Source organism: Eubalaena glacialis, chromosome 5 (genome assembly GCF_028564815.1).
Source record: "Eubalaena glacialis isolate mEubGla1 chromosome 5, mEubGla1.1.hap2.+ XY, whole genome shotgun sequence".
Classification (NCBI taxonomy): Eukaryota; Metazoa; Chordata; class Mammalia; order Artiodactyla; family Balaenidae; genus Eubalaena; species Eubalaena glacialis.
Window position 1 is genome coordinate 92,751,525 of NC_083720.1, and position 18,649 is coordinate 92,770,173.

The window sequence follows — 18,649 nt, forward strand, 5'->3', positions numbered from 1 at the left end:
CCCACATGCCGTGGAGCAGCTAAGCCTGTGCGCCACAACTACTGAGCCCACATGCTACAACTACTGAAGCTCATGCTAGAGCCCGTGCTCCGCAACGAGAGAAGCCACCGCAATGAGAAGCTGGCGCACCACAATGAAGAGTAGCCCTCGCTCACCGCAACTAGAGAAAGCCCGCGCGCAGCAATGAAGACCCACCGCAGCCAAAAATAAATAAATAAATAAAAAAGAGGTAGTCCGCAATGAAAATTAACCCCCATGTATTTTTCTATTAGAGATGGCTTTTAGTTCTGCAAATTCTCTTTCAAGTTCGTTGATAAAAGCTATGGCCCGTTCAGTTATCTTAGCATCAAGCGTTATAACCAGATCAGTGACTTATTTTATCTGCAACACTGAGGCAGGGGTGGAAATGGGGAGGGGTGGTGGCAGGGGTCATCTTTATTTGGAAGGAGAGGCAGAGGCTCTGGAGAGCAGGCTCTGGTTTGCCGGAGACCTCTGACAAAGTTCTAGGTGCCAAGATGCAAGGACAAGGGGGAAGCAAAAAGGCTTGGGAATGAAGGTAGGAAGGTGACAAAAAGAAAAATTGTTTAACAATCATGCCTTGGTAATTTTGCCTAGTGAACTCACAATATGTCCAGGTTAGTACGAAGGCGACAAAACTCCCTATCAACTCATTCCAGTTTTCCCCGTCGAGTTTGGTCCCCACCTGGAAAAAGAGAGAAAGAGGTTAATTAAAAAGAGCTGTAAAAGTAAAACTCTATATATTACGACGCGCACACACACACACACGAGTGTTTAAGCACATCCCTCTCCCCATCCTTAATTACCAGTATATTAAAAACATTAGGATACATATCCCCAAATACTAATCTTTTGTAATTATCATGCAATACATTAAGAAATGCACAGAAGAAATTGATGGTTCAGAACAAATGGGGATAATACTTATAAAATTGTTGTTAAAATTGAATGAAATATGCAACAGAGTGCCTGATGTGTGTGTGTAATTTATATAGCTAGTTATGCTAATCTTTGTTCCAATTTTAAAATTGGTCTTTAAAAGTGTAATTTAATTTTTGGTAAGTTTCAAAAGATTATGTATGCATATTGTATTTGAATCCATCTTGAAATGTTTTAGGAGTACATTCTTTTTTTTTTTTCTTGATTTGTTTTTAATTTTAATACAATGCACAATGAAGAATGAATTTCCATTTTTTTTCTTTTTTTTTTTTAAATTGGGGTATAGTTGTTTTACAATGTTGTATTAGTTTCTACTGTACAGTGAAGTAGACTTCCCTGTGCTATACAGCAGGATCTTATTAGTTATCTATTACAAGTACACTCTTGATGAAATTGGCCATGTCTTAATAACACATTTATCTTGGGAAACACGCGCTGAACAGCTTTCTCTAAAGTGTAGGGACAATATCAAACATGTGTCCTCCATCTAGTGTTACAAATGCTGTCTAAGGTCTTGGTCTTGATGGCTACCTGCAAGCCCTTGCCATAAGGCAAGTAAAAATAGAATTTTAACAATTCACATAAAACATTTAGTTGGAAATCCTGGGCATACAGTGAGTCACATTTGAATATGAATTGCAATTTATCTACACTACATTTAGACTGTCTAAATTACCTTCTTACTTACAAAGACAGATGCAGGAAAGACTTCTGTAGATTACTAAGTTCAACAATTTTATCTTATTTCTGCTTCTTTTCCTGAGATAAAAATCAAATATGTAGTAGAGTGTGCACATCAAGGCAGGTCTCACTCAGTTACTTTGAAAAGTCTATGAGCTCACTCAAAAAATATAATTTTCTGTATTTTTGGCTAAAGTGTATACTCAGACCACCTTACTAAATTCCAGGCTGCACTCTTTCAAGCGATGCTGGGCTGTCCATACTGCTGACCCCCTCTTGCTCTGCAAAAACAAACCAACCAACATGGAAGATGGTGTGTCAGTTAGAGCTGAGTTTTGAAGCTCAATTCAGAATCAGTTGAAAAATATCAGCAGGGATGTGTTTCGATCTTTCCATTGAAGATTAAATTAATTCTTTCCTTTATCCCATGGTATCATGAGTGAAAGCAGTGATGGTAATAAAAGGTACTATTATGTCCTTACTGTGTTCCAAGCAAAATATTCAGCAATTTACACACACATTCAATTCTCACAAAAACCTCCATGAAGAAAGTTTGATAATCTTGAAGTGACTTACCCAAGCTACTCCACTATAAAGTTAAACTGTAATACCAAGCTTCTGACTCTTATGCTAAGACTCGTAACCACTATACTACAATATGGTAGTTCTTAAATGCTCAGTCCCACGGTATTAATTCTTTTACCATTTATTCAAGTATTATCTACCAGTTGCAATCAATTGACAAGCATTTCTTCTAGAATTACATTACCTAGCCTGGAAAGCATTTTTCACTGTCTGGAAGGAAGATTTTGAGACTTCAAAGATTTGGAAATAAGAGGAAGAAGTAATGAATTAGTCATGATCTTATAAAACATTTAATCTGAGGCTTTCCTGACAGGATCTTACATGATTTATAATTTATAGTTTTTCTCTCTGTTTCAGGTAGAAGAAAATAAAGAGGAAATGGTTCTGAAACTGCTTTGTAAGTGTTCAGATAAAAACCAAAAAATTAATAATTGCTAACTAACCAATTTATAAAAGAGGAAAAAGGTAAAGATTAGAGATTTTTCTCAACCAAGCATACTAGGCCATATACTACTTGAAGTGTTCAATGTCAAGGATGATATATTAACCACTTTTATTGAGACTAACCTTGAAAAAAATCATCTAGACACATTTAACAACCTTCTTGCCCATTTCAAACATATAAGGCTTGCTTTTCTATCTTCTTCCAGGCAATGGACAATTGATTATTAGGTGGACTACCTACACTTTGGATTATTATTACCATGGATTTTTGCTGCAATATCTTCTTGCTGTTTGATTCATTTTCCATGAATGCAGAGCCATGAAGAATATGGATTTGGGGCCACCTTGTGACAGAGTTAGAAAAGTCCTGGAGACCAAGCCCTGGGATCGGAATTTTGGTTTCAATTACTAAATTGTTACCTTTCAACAAATATATTTTGCAAAAGGGTTTCATATGGTAATGGCTGATTTTTACTAATGAAAGGATGTTTACCAGTGTTACGCTATAGTCAGTTACACGTATTAACTCGTTTCTATGTGCCAGCCACTGCCGTAAGCCATCTACATATATTATATCATTTTATGCTCACAACAATCCTATGAAGTAAGTGCCATCATATGTCCATTTTACAGCTGATGCGACTGAGGTTTAGAGAGAATAAATAATTTGTGTAAGTTCTTGCAGAGAGCAGGAGAGATCTTAAGAAGCCTCAAAATACTCTGGCTGAAGATGTGGGAAAAAAAGTTGTTCTATATGAAAGTGCAAAAATGACATAAAAATATTAAGAAGTAAATCAACCTATTACCCTTTAGTAACATTTTAAAGCTTCAAATTGCATTTAATTAGCATATTTTGGATTACAGGCTCTGTATTTATAAATGCACAAAATAACAGAAAAATGCAAAAATCCTGGAAGAAAACCAAAGAACTGATAATATTATGAATAATCTCAACAGAATAGAAATTAAAAAGCATAAATAATTACATGCCCTATACTTATACACCTATGATCCTATTTTTGACCTTTCTGTCATGCTAAAAGATGATTTGTGTGTCTGTGTGTGTGTGTGTGTGTGTGTGTGTGAAACAAAGGAGCACATATTTTCTAGTTAAAATTAGTACTAAATACTCTTGAATTCTATTTTCAGTGTACTGGAATTGTCATTGAATCATGTGTCCTATATTTTTTCTTCAGGAATTGCAGACAACATCTTCAAAAGTAGAATTATTAATTTCCCCCTATATTGTCTGAATTTCCTATCTCCAGTGATGGCAGTAGACATGGAGTTCCACTGCCCAGATCCCCCTTCGTAGAAGAACTTGCTGTTTCTGCTGCAGGGAGCTGCTTTGACCAAGGTCGTGGCCTTCCTGGAGCAGCCTGCATCCAGTAGCTCAGTGAGAGTGCAAAGGTGGGTCATTTCAGCTCTAGGTGGGATGACAATATTTGCTCTGGGGCTTACCCTGCTGGGCTGTCTAAGTCTATGTAAGGTTTGCAAAGCAATTCGACTGTTCTCCTCTGCCCAGTTCCACTTCCTCACACTTCTTTTCTTAGGTTTTGATCCTTAATAAATGTCTTGAACTCCAAAATCATCTCAGAATTTGCTTCCTAGTTTTTTTTATTGTGATAAAAAGCACATGACATCAAATTTACTACCTTAACCATGTTTAAGTATACCGTACAGTAGTGTTAACTGTATGCACTTTGCTGTTCAATATATCTCCAAAACTTTTTCATCAGAATCTGCTTCCTGAAAAGGCAGTCTGTGATCATACTTTCTCTAATGATCTAAATCTTTTTCGGATGTTTTGAAGTGCAGCTCTTCTTTCTTGGTAATACCCTGAACAGGTTTGCAATATGAAATTGTGAGATTGAAAGATGGCAGAAACCACATAATGCAGAGTATTTGCAATGATCACACCCTCTTTTTTTTTAAATGGGGTCTGTGAATGTTTTTCATGTACCTTGAAGGTTTAGGTTTTTCTTTTTTCTAGCCCACATGAGAAGTAGATAGCAATTGGAAGGCTTTCTCCTGAGAAGTTTTAAGCAGACAGTTAAAGGTATTTTTTATTGAGAGGCCAAAAGCAATGTGGCAGGTATCTAACAAAGTTTTTACATAAAGTCTTCAGTCTTGAGAATCACATTTCGAGTTTTAGAGTTAATTGTGTCCACTCAAAATTAGAGTTGTAAAGTTAATTGTGTTTACTCAAAATTGATGTCACATCAAAACTCCATGCTCTGGTATCTCTATCTATAAAATGGGAAGGTTAGGCTATTAACAGTGGTTTTCAATCTTATTGTGATAATTTAAAGATGGCTGAGAATTTTTTGCTACTCCTTCCATTGAAAGGTAGAATCTAATTACCCTCCTCTGAAACTGACTTGATGTTAGTGACTTGCTTAACAAATAGGATGTGGCACAAGTGATATGACATGACTTTTGAGCTAGAACAGATAAGGGCTTGCAGCTTCACCTTAATCCCTAGGACCACTCTTCTTGGGAGTCTCTGAGCAGACCAGTGTTTTCCCAGGGACTTGAGAGGTAGGGTTGGAGGGAGAGATTACAAGTGACAGGAGGGTGATGAAACTTTTGAGGGTAATGGATATATTAATTACCAAGATGAATGGTTTCTGGTAATGCAACAATCTGGTGATGGTTTCGTAGACATACATGTATATCAAAGATCATCAAATTATACATTTTAAATATGTGCAGTTTTTGTAGGAAAAGTATGCCTCATCAAAGCTGGAGAAAGAGAGAGAGAGAGATTGATTAGCTCAGAGAATTTCCTCAGGTGCCAGAAAGTCTGGCCCAGAGGACCCATAGCTGGAAAAACACTCACCTGAATTTCACAACAGAATGAGGCTGACAAAGACAATACGACTCTTCCTTATTGGACAGGGACACCACAGATTGCATCATTGACCCCTGGACTCCTAAAAAGTGATTGCTTTCATGAAAGTGTTTGTTTCTGGTGCTTCATCTGAAAAGGAAGGCATCAGCTGCCTCGGCTACCACCCAATGCCAGAGTTAAGCTAGCTCTTCCAGGTGAGTTTCAACACAGACCATCTTCTATTTAGGTACTGAATCCTACTGGGACTTCTCAGATAAGCCCAGAAGCATCTATTAAAATTCATAAAAATCTTTTTGAAAAGGAAAAAGTGGTTTCTTTCTTATTTTTAACAGCTTTTGGTACCTGGTATTATCATCTCACAATCTAACTATGAAACCCTGGCTTCACAACAAGCTGAACAGTTCATAACAGGGTATGGAAACTAAGTATTTGTCAGCCAGCCTTAGTTGACCAATAGAAGTATGGAAACCCACAGTCAGCCACATTTTCCCCAGGATTCTTTTGCACTATGACAACTTGAAAGGTATTCTCATGATGAGATACCATAATAATTATATTGGTCAACTGTTCATTAATAGATGTTCTTAGACCATTGGTCTCCACCAAAAATAATTCTCCAAGATTGTTTAATAGCCTTCAGTTACTCAATGTTACCGTTTCTTGCTTCCCTTATATATATATCCAGTATTCTTTCCATCTAGAGAATATACCTCAACCCTAGCACAAATCTTCCCCTCTAGTTTATCCTTCTATTTCCCAATTACTTGAGCTTCTCTTAAATAAAAGTTATTTAGATCCAACTCATGGGGTTTTCTATAATGATGCCCAGGAGAGAAAAGGAGTATGCTTTATTTTTTTCCCCCATCTCTATATTCTATGAGGTAATTAATTTTCATTGGCATGCTGTGGCACTAATATACCTGGACTTTAAAGACAATAGAAATAGTCTTGTCAATGCCCCTTCTTCCTACTATAAATTTTAGATCTATATGACCAGAGTAACCAGGTCTATCTCTTTCTTTAATCCTATAACTTATTCAAGGAATTTTATCTTCTCCAAAATGTACCTTGTTTTGGAGACCTCAAAACTTCTACCATGGACATTATCGCACTCCCAATTGCAAGTTCTAGCTTCTAGCTTCAGAATAATACAATCTTTTTAAAAGTGCTTTGAAAGTAGGTATTCATAGGCGCTGACTTACAGATTAGTTCCGATGATCCTCCTTCTTACCGCCTTGGACAGTTCCCCTGAAACCCAGTACACCTCACTCTCCATCAGCTATATACTGTCTATATATCCAGATGCTCTGTTGCAGATAGAAAGTAATTTAGAAAGCTACTTCATCATCTCCAAAGTGGTTATATAAAGTTACATTCCCCTTTGGGCAATGTATTAGTTCCCATTTCTCCATATACTAATGCTCAGAGTTATTCGATATATTATTTTTTAGTACTTCATTGTGGTTTAATTTGCATTTCTCTGATGGGCAATGAGCATTAACATCTTCTCACATGCATATTGGCTTACATTAAGTTTTACTTCCCTGTGAATTGCCAGTATTTGTTCTCCCACATTTTGTAGTAGATTGTCTTTTTCTTCTTGCTTTGTTATCATTAATTAACTGAATAAGCTGAAAACTCATTGTGGAAAAATGAAATTTTCATCGTGTTTTAAATTAACCTGTTGGAGACACATTTCAGATGTACCCAAAGTATCTCTGACTGTACTAAGTCTTAACAGGAATAATTTTCAATCTGCTTTACCTTTATTCACAGTTTCCAGTCTTTCTCCTAACTATTGCACCAAACTACTCCCATCAACTCTAATATGCCTTGATATATATGTAGTTCTATATATCTGTACGTCTGTAGATATATAGGAATACTTAAGTTTTCATTCAGCTTTGAACCCTCTAGCTATATAACCATTAGCATATCGCTTAACTTCTCTGTGCCTCAGTCCCTTCATCTGTTAAATTTAGAAATGATACTACCTACTTTGGGTTGTTATAAGGATTACAAATATGCAGATAAGATATAGAATAATGATAATTAGACAAAAGTATATAACACACAAAAAGCATTCCAACTTCTACTCATTCCCTTGCTTAAGTTTTCCTTATGTTTTTAACAGTTTATTGATGGAGTCAAAGATAGTTTAAGATAATATTTAATATAGCTTTGAAAGTTATCTTCAGGAGTCAATCTAGCTACTTGTTCCATTTGATAGAAACAGAAGTCTATAGAGTTATGTTTCAAGCCCATAATTCTATGCCTTATTTCCTTTTAAGAGTGACTATATCCACTCTTATAACCCTTGAAAAAGTTCATTTCTCATTAGGATATGTAAAGCATTTAGGAAGAAAAGCATTTTGGTTTCTGAAAATGGTTACTAATACAGATATTCGTCCTATTGTCTACTGTCAACTCACTTGTCAGGCCAGTCTCTTATCTGGGAGAAAGTGGATAATAATCAGACCCTCTCCTAAGGCTAATAATCTGACCTGACTGGACAACATGTATAGCTTTGGATAGACTGTAGATTCAAAATGAAGAGAAATTGGATCTAAGGAAGAAGAAGCCATCTGTTTGAAGCCCAATTGTTAGTGGAAGTAACCACATGGTCATATTTTTAAACCTCAGTTAACTATAGATGTAATCTCACAAAGCCGTCTTGAAACAAACAACAGCAGGAAGCAGCAAATGGGAAAACAAATTCTTCAAGTGCTATGGATCCAAGATAATCAGAACTTCTAACACAATCAATATCCTGGCTAGTCCAAACCTTATAATATCTACATTATGTCTTATGATCTGTACAATGTAATTTATTCTGGGTCTCCTGAAGGTAGCGTGATAACAGAGCTAGAACTAAACATCCTGACTAGATCTAACCAGGTTATCTTTCATTTGAGCATCTGCCTGGCTTTACTATCCTGTTACTACTCAGATTAACTCTACAAGTTTTTAAACCTCTTTGAGCCTCAATTTTCTCATTGATAAAATGGGGATTCCATCTACTTCATGGCATTGTTGTGAACAGTTAATAAGATGTAAACTGTATGGCACAATTTAGATACACAATAAAAGCTAGTAAATTTACCCTCAGGATCATATAATCAGAGGATTTTGCTTCATATGTGTAAATTTCATTTCCTTAACTGACTGATAATCTCAGCATCAATTGTGTTTCGTCTCCCCTTCCACTGGGAGCCTAAGAGGGCTAGCCTTGCTAGGCATAGCCACTGGTTGATGGATAGTCTGAAGTCAGCCTTGGGAACAAGTATCTAAACTGTGAGGACTTTTTCTAATAACTCATTATGAGGACTTGAGAGAAAATTCCCAAACTAAGAGGCTCAGGTATATAAACCCTCTCTGGAATTAGTTCTGTACTTTGAAAATAAAGGTATAACAGTTTCCATAGAAGATTTTACATTTTCTAAGTCAAACTGTGATTCATAAAATAAAAAGCTTTCAAGAAAAGTTTACATTTACAAGGAGGGAAGGGAGGGATGAAGGAAAGGAGGAAAAGAAGGAAAGAAGGGAGAGAGGAAGAAAGGGAAGAAGGAATTAGAGAGAATGGAGCAAACATATATATTTCCAAACTACCAAAATGGTGGGAGAAAAAGAATCTGTCTTTGGGAACATATGAATAAATATGTTTTTAAAAGTTTAAAAAATAAAACTTGATGTTGACAAATGACATTTATCTGAATAAAATAATGACAACCTATGGTAGAGAATAAATAATTTTGACCAATAAACAATGACACTGAACACAATGTCAAGTGAATCCTTGCTATTTTGTGTTTCAATATAATGAAACTATTATAGGGGTACTGCTCTAAAACAAGAGTCTCATGGTTCAAGCTATAACTGAGTAAAAAGGAAAGCAGGATAAGCAGGGTACCAGCAGAGAAAAGATGAGAACAGCAGCATCAAAAGCTCTCTAATGGAACATCATTAAGAATCTAAAAGAAATATAAATGTTCTGATAGGCCATTATATTATCCTATTAATATTTTTTTTCTTTATAATTGTCTATATTACCTTTGGTTGACCCTACAATCTAAGTACATATGTTATATTATATTTGAACTAAGTTACATTTGAAAATAATATTTTATATGACTATTTAAAAACTTAAAGAATTTTTACATGTCCTCACAATTCTCTTGTGTGATACAAAGTGGCATATTTTTATCCCACTTTAGAAATTCAGGAGAAACTAAACACAGTGGTTGGTTTCCAGCCCTGCAGAGCATTCAAAGCTACTGTCTCAGTCTGGTTATCCCTAAAAGTTGTCACTCAGGTATGGATTCAAGTGTCAATAGTTTATTTTGGAAGTGATCCCAGTAAACAAGAGCAGTGGGTGAGGGGGATAATAGCAAAGGAAAGAGAAGGCAACCAATAAAGTGTCAGTTACTGCTATGGGTTAATTGGAACTTCACTGGAAACCACGTACAGCATGTTTCAGAGTTATCCCACCTGAGGGGTGAGGGAGCTGGGCTATTTACACGCTACTCTAGTGAGTCATTAGTTAAAGGCTGCTTCCAGGGGCATTAATTTCCCAGTATTTCCAGCCTTTGGTTCTGCTGTTATAGTGGACTCCAGTGGCCAGAGAAAGCCCTGAAAGACTAAATACAGTGAGTACTGAAGTAGTGAGGATAGGGTGATATGGGTGGGGATCGAACAGAATTGGCTAGAGCTCTGATTTTATTTACTTGAATTTCATGAGCATATTCACTGAGAAATTTTTGGAAACCATGGAAGAATTATCCTTTAATTTTTTTAATCATTTTTTTCTCATTCCTCAAAGCTATCAATAGCAAACGATGAATTAAGAGTAAAGGAACTTGGACTTGCCTGGTGGAGCAGTGGTTTAGAATCCTCCTGCCAAGGGAGGGGACACGAGTTCGAGCCCTGGTCTGGGAAGATCCCACATGCCTCGGAGCAACGAAGCCTGTGCGCCACAACTACTGAGTCTGCGTGCCACAACTACTGAAGCCCGCGCACCTACAGCCCGTGCTCCGCAACAAGAGAAGCCACCGCAATGAGAAGCCTGTGCACTGCAATGAAGAGTAGCCCCCGCTCGCCGTAACTAGAGAAAGTCCACGCACAGCAACAAAGACCCAACACAGCCAAAAATATATAAATAAATTAACTAATTTTAAAAAAAGAGTAAAGGAATTTTTTGTTGTGCTTTTTTCTTTATTTTGAGAAATTAATAGTTTTAGGTTTACTGATTTGCTCTACATTTTCAGTTATTAAAAAAGCAAAATTGCTATTGCTGCTATTTTTTTTCTATTATTGAAGAGGTAAATACATGAAAGAAAACTTTTAAGCAGCAGCAAAAAAGGAGGGGGAGTGGAGTTAGTAAGATTCCATCAGGTAATTGAGGAGCTGAGTTTTCTGAATTTTCCTATTAGTTGCATGATAAATAAAGAATTTTAATTGAGAAAAATCCGCTCATCTCCTCAAAACTATCTGTACAACTGTCTGCACCCACTTTTGCTGAAGGTCTAGGCAGAGATACAGGTCTTTGTGAATGAGCTTTAAAAAAAAGATTTGGAGGATGAATTATTTACCTGTTTTAGATATTCCTTTGCTATTGAAATCACGGTCCTTTGAGTTCAGCGGTGAACTGAAATGGTGCCAACAGGATTTCTTCACAATTTTCTGGAAGCCACGGCAGCACTTCACTTACATTGCCAAAGGCCATTGGACCCAGCAGTCACAGGGAAAGGAATTCCCAGATTACCTGGAGTCAGATTGCTAGGGTTAGCCAGCATGCACCTAGAGTTGCTTTGATCACACTAATTCCCAATTCAAACTTAATAATTATTTCAGAAGTTTTGTCCTGCTTCTCCAATTACTTTAACTCTACAGGATGGAGGTTAACCTGCTCCCCAGGCTGTGTTTTGGAATCTGCTTATGTCAAATAAATGAAACTACTGGTCTAGGATTCAGAAGTAAGGCAACACTGGAGCCAAAACTAAACAGACATCAGTACCACATTAAGTTTCATCAAGACAGAGATATTTCTCATTTTTGTTTACCACTGAACACCCAGCACCTAGATATTCTACATTTGCAGATGCAAAATAACTCAGCACTTTTAAAAGCATTTACATGATTTCTCAACTTCTATAGTGTGATCTATTCTGAATCATTCTTCATTCTTTGATACATTTTGGATAGAAAGGAGTAGAATGGGTCATCACCCACTGGCACTGAAACACTGCACTCATACTTGACACAATGGAAGCAGTGAAAACAATAAGGGAACAGGTACCGGTTTCATTAAAAGTCATAACTCTGTTACATACTCTTTAAACTCTAATATGATGATTTGGAGGTCCACAAAAAAAGTCTTAATTTTAAGAAACAGATTGCTACAAATAAAAGATTACTTTTTGGCCAGGCCTTGACATCCATTTCCTTTTTTAAAAAATGATTTTCACTGACTACTTTGAATAACTTTCTATATGAAGATTAATATTTGTAGTTTTCAAAATTAATGTTGAATCTCCATATGACAATTTTTCTTCTACTTGATTTTGCAGAATCCTCTGTGACACCATATTGGTATTTACAGGAGGTCAACTATGATCTCATCAACAAAGAAATCACCTTTAGAAAGAATTAATAGAAACATATACTATTTCTCAGAGATGTGTTATGTTTAAGAAAAATTCTTTAATGCTAATAAAAGAAAAAATTCAAGTGCAGAAGCCACATGTTAAAAACAAGATATTATTTGTTATAGAACAGGATCTCAGAAGGGTCTAGGATCCATCATGGGGTCTTCAAAACAGATAGGAAATGATAGTTGTCTGAACCTTTGTTAACAGAATGCTAAGTAAAAGTATATGGGTTACCTGGTTTGATGTTAATGGACAATATTTATCAACTGTGGCTCCCAGTGGAATATAATATAAATTATAAATGGATTTAGGTATATATAGTGATACATAGGTCTATAAAATTCAACTAATATTCAGACATATAAATATATTTTTAGCAACCAAATGCTTATATCAATTCAAATATTACACCTTCCTTAGAAGAATAGAGATAGAGCTTAAATATTTCAAAATCTAATTCAATCAGAGCTGACTTATACATTAAGCATAGCAGACACAGTGCCTAGGGCCCACAATAATTTTAGGGGCCTTTCAAAATATTTTGATTTCTTTTAAAATCAAAAAAGAAACAAAGATTTAGAGTCAAAAAAAGTGTTATTTTTTTCTCACAACAGAAAAAGGTGAAATTTTTTGGACCCACAAAAATCTACTAAATTTTCCCTGAAGCAGAAAAAAAGGTGAAGTATTTAAAGTTATATCACAAACAATTTTTAATATTGATATCATTATGATGGGAGAACCCCACAAAGGTAAAATTGTCTAGGGTCCATGGAAGTCATTTTGCAGCCCTGTCAATGTTAAATGAATTTTTTTTGTTTGTTTGAATAAAAATAAATGTTTGTTCTTAAAGCAATTTTGATCAGATTGAAAGCCCCTTGCTTTCTGAGGAGCATAGTTATACAAAAGAAAGCTCTAGTGGTCAGAAGGATGTGCCTACCTTCACACGGTGTACAGAAAGCATGGAACTGCCAAGAAAGCAATAGAGCTATGGTCAGCTTGGAAGTCATGTTTACCCTGGATCCTTTCCTTCCAGTGTCCTGCAGCCCCAGACACTGGTGTGCTTGGCTGTCTCTGAGCAATTGTGTTGGCTGGTGTGCTCTTGAGGCTTTTTATATTATTGCAACACTAAAGGTGTGTGGGACCTCATCTTTGCACTACGTCACTGGAAATTACACAAAATCCAGTATGTCCCCCTGCACTTTGAAACTAACCCAAACAAACACTCCTAGGCCTCAAAAAATTTTCAGCATGCTTAAAATTTAACTGATTTGGTATAAAACTATTTTGTTTAATGTACGTGTCTTAATCTGTTAGGGCTGCTGTAACAAAAATACCATAGGCTGGGTGGCTTAAACAAGAAACATTTATTTCTCAGAGTTCTGGAGGCTGGGAAGTCCGAGACCAAGGTGCCAGCAGATTGGGTGTCTGGTGAGAACCCACTTCCTGGTTATAGGCAGCCATCTTCTCACTGTGTCCTCATATGGCAGAACGGGTGAGAGAAGTCTCTAGGGTCTCTTTTATAAGGGCTCTACAGGCATACCTCATTTTATTGTGTTTTGCTTTATTGCGTTTTGCAGACATTGCGTTTTTTTACAAATCAAAGGTCTGGGGCAACCCTGTATCAAGCAAGTCTTCTGATGCCATTTTTCCAACAGCATTTGCTCACTTTGTGTCTCTGTACCATATTTTGGTAATTCTGGTAATATTTCCAACTTTTTCATTATTATTCGATTTGTTATGGTGATCTGTGATCAGTGATCTTTGATGTAATTATTGTAGTTGTTTTGGGGCACCACAAACCATGTACATATAAAATGGTGAGCTTAATCAATAAATGGGTGTGTTCTGACTGCTCCACCGACCAGCTATTCCCCCATCTCTCTCCCTCTCCTGGGCCTCCCTAGTCCCTGAGACACAACAACTTTGAAATTAGGTCAATTAATAATCTTGCAATGACCTCTAAGCCTTCAAGTGAAGAGACTCACATCTCTTACTTTAAATCATAAACGAGGCGTGGTTAAGCTTAGTGAAGAAGGCATGTTGAAAGCCAAGGTAGCTTGAAAGCTGGGCCTCTTGTGCCAAACACTTAGCCCAATTGTGAACGTAAAGAAAAAGTTCTCGAAGGAAATTAAAAGTGCTCCTCCAGTGAACACACAAATGATAAGAAAGCGAAACAGCTTTATTGCTGATATGGAGAAAGTTTCAGTGGTCTGGATAGATGATCAAATGAGCTACAACATTCCCTCGAGCCAAAGCCTGTCCAGAGCAAGGCTGTAACTCTCCTCACTTCTGTGAAAGCTGAGAGAGGTGAAGAAGCTGCAGAGGAAAGGTCTGAAGCTAGCAGAGGCTTGTTCATGAAGTTTAACGAAAGAAGCCGTCTCCATAAGATAAAATTGCCAAGTAAAGCAGCAACTGCTGATGTAGAAGCTGCAGCAACTTATCCAGAAGATCCATCTAAGATAATTAATGAAGGTGGTTACACTAAACAACAGATTTTTCAAAGTAGATGAGACAGCCTTCTATTGGAAGAAGATGCCATCTAAGACCTTTACAGCTAGAGAGAAGTCAATGCCTGGCTTCAAAGTTTCAAAGGACAGGCTGACTCTTTTGACTCTCACGGCTAATCAGCTGGTGACTCTACGTTGAAGCCAATGCTCATGTACCATTCTGAAAATCCTAGGGCCCTTAAGAATTATGCTAAATCTACTCTGCCTATGCTCTATAAATGGAACAAGAAAGCCTGGATGACAACACATCTGGTTCCCAACATGGTTTACTGAATATTTTAAGCCCACTGTTGAGACCCACTGCTCAGGAAAAAAGATTCTTTTCAAAATATTAATGCTCATCGACAATGTACCCAGTCACCTGAGAGCTCTGATGGACATGTATGATTATGATTAATGTTGTTTTTCATGCCTGCTAACACAATATACATTCTGCAGCCCATGGATCAAGGAGTTATTTCAACTTTCAAGTCTTATTCTATAAGAAATATATTTCATAAGGCTATAGCTGTCATAGACAGTGATTCCTCTGGTGGATTTGGGCAAAGTCAATTGAAAACCTTCTGGAAAAAATTCACCATTCTAGATGCCATTAAGAATTTTCACGATTCATGGGAAGAGATCAAACTATCAACATTAACAGGAGTTTAGAAGAAGTTGATTCCAACCCTCATGGATGACTTCGAGGAGCTCAAGACTTCAGTGGAGATGTGGTGGAAATAGCAAGAGAAATAGAATAAGAAGCAAAGCCTGAAGATGTGACTAAATCGCTGCAACTGCATGATAAAATTTTAATGAATGAGGAGTTGCTTCTTATGAATGAACAAAGAAAATGGCTTCTTGAGATGGAATCTACTCCTGGTGAAGATGCATTAAAAATTGTTGAAATGACAACTAAGGATTTAGAATATTATGTAAACTCAGTTGGTAAAGCAGCGGCAGGGTTTGAAAAGACTGACTTCTATTTTGAAAAGAAGTTCTACTGTGGGTAAAATGCTGTCAACTAGCATTGTATGCTACAGAGAAATTGTTTGTTAAAGGAAGAGTCAATTCATGATGCAGACTTCATTGTTATTTTATGAAGTTGTCACGGCCACCCCAACCTTCAGCAACCACCACCCTCATCAGTGAGCAGCCATCAGCATCGAGGCAGGACCCTCCACCAGCAAAAAGATTAGGACTCACTGAAGGCTCTGATTAGCATTTTAAGCATTTTTTAGCAATAAAGTGTTTTTAATATAAGGTATGTACATTGTTTTTTTAGACATAATGCTGTTGCACACTTAATAGACTACAGTACAGTGTGAACATACTTTTTATATGCACTAGGAAACCAAAAATACTGTGTGACTTGCTTTGTTGAGATATTCACTTTATTGGGGGTTTCTAGAACAGAACTCACATATCTCCAAGGTATGCCTGTAATCCCATTCATGAAGGCTCCACCCTCATGACCCAATCACCTCCCAAAGGCCCCACCTCCAAATACCATTACATTGGGGATTAGGTTTCAGCAAATGAATTTGGGGGGGGGACACAAGCATTCAGTCCATCACAGTACATATGTCTCAATCTGATTATTTGTATTTATAACCGTAATTTTTTATAATATTTTTATTTTGAGATAACTTTTTTTAATGGAACAGAGTATGAAAAATTTATTTATATGGTTTATTTAGGCACAAATTTTAAGAAACTACCACTTGTTTTGTTGTTTTTTAAATTTCTTTTTCCATTCTTGGAAACTTTGTCACAGTCTTGAAAATTTCATTCAAGTTTCTTTTTAGAAATATGTTCACACATTAATCAAATGCTGCAGCTCGCGGAACCCACGCAGGGTTTTTTTTTTAATTAATTCATTTACTTTTTAATTGAAGTATAGTTGATTTACAATGTTGTGTTAGTTTCAGGTGTACAGCAAAGTGATTCGGTTTTACACATACATATGTGTCTCTGTGTGTGTGTGTGTGTGTGTGTATTCTTTTTCAGATTCTTTTCCCATATAGGTTATTACAAAATACTGAATATAGTTCCCTGTGCTACACAGTAGGTCCTTGTTGGTTATCTATTTTATATATGACATAACTTTAAACTTACAGAAAAGTTGTGAGTATAAAGAATTCTAGAATACACTTCACTCAGATTTCCCAGTATTTCCTAAGAACAAGAAAATTCTCCTCTAACCCGTTACAATGATCAAAACTAGGAAATTAAGAGTGATACAATACTATTATTTAATCTGCAAACTTTATCCAATTTATGACAATTGTCCCAATGATATTCTTTACATAGATGAATAGTTGGATAGATAGATGGATACATGGATGGATAGATAGATGAATGATGAATGGATTGGTGGATAGAGACAGAGAAAGATACAACTATTCTAGGATCCAAATCTAGGATTACATATTGCATTTTGTTGTCATATGTCTTTAGTTTTCTTTATTCTGAAACAAAATTTCCTCAACTTGGATTTGGCTCATATTTCTTCATGATTAGATTCATTTGGGGCAGCAATATCCAAGGTGATATTTTGTACTTCTCGCTGCCTCATATAAGAATATATATCCTTATTTCCATATGCACAAATAATAGTTAAAATAATTTTGCACCCCCTCAATTAGTGAATATCTTGATCTAGCACCTTTCCTCTTTTCAGGAGCTTAATGCAACAGTAAGGCATATGTGTGTGTCTCGGGGGAGGGAGGGGTGAAATCTACATTAAAGTGCTCGCTATTGAAGGGGAGCAAATGTTAGAAGTATTTGGGTCTTCTTGTTTTTAACTTTTGTATTTTTTCTGAACTTAATCCTTTATTAATTTAACAATGTCACTTAACAAAATCTGTGTTATTAATTATTTAGCAAAACCTCTTCAGCATGTATGTGCCAGGCTTTGTGGTGGGTGCTGTGAATACAACAGTGAATAAGATATAATTTCTTTACAGATGTTAAAATCTAGTAAGAGTACAGACAGGCAAGTAAAATGCAATGGGTGGAGTGTCATAATATAGATAAGTGCAGAAGCCATGGGGGCACATGGATACGACCTTTTAGTCATGTTGGGGGAATGTATTTATGAACTGAACTCTGCGTTTGAGCATAGAGTTCTTAAGGCAAAGGTGGTACGCAGAGAGAGACGTGGCACTCCTAGGGAGAAAAGAGCACCTACATCCACACGGTCTCTCCTTCAGAGACACTGAGCTTGCTCCTAGAGACAGCTCTAATAAGGGAAGATATTGCACAGAATTTCAGGCCACTTGCTGACTCTTCTTGGAAAAAAATGACCCCCCCAAATTTGAATCTTAGAACACTCAGTGAAGCTGCTGATGTTATTCCTAAGTCTTTTGGCAAATATATTGTATTGTCCCTATTTTTTAGTCATCATTGTGACTATTGTTATTAATATAGTTATGAGTATTATGGTTCATTTTCCAAGGGCTCAGGAAAGAAAAAGCAGCTGCCAGGGCAGATAACGACTGGGTATTTACCACAATATTCTGTTCCAACACATTCAAATTCTCAATATATACGAACAACCAAGGCATCGAATGCTCTGAGTCAGGAAAGTAGAGCCTAGGGCTGGACAGGGACGGGGCAGAGTTGTGTAGCCAGTCAGGGATCCGACTTCAGCAGGGCAGCCTCTATCCAAGAAACCAGAATCAAAGTCTGCTGCTTTCCTACAAAACACTTTACACATTCCCCTCCAGTTACCTCAGCAGCCATAGCTAAACTAATGGACAGTCAGAAGAACACAACTTAAGTACTTTCCCACCCTGGCTCCAATCTCATGTTTACTCCCCAACCTACTATATATCCAACCTGGGTCCTATAGCCTATAACCCTTGCTTTGTAGAAACTTCTAGAATAGGTTAAGTTAAAGAGGCCTCTGTAGGAATCATAAGTCTCTCTCTCTTTATGAAACCATTTCCACTTCCCATACACCACTGAGTGTATCTCCTTAACATCTCTGA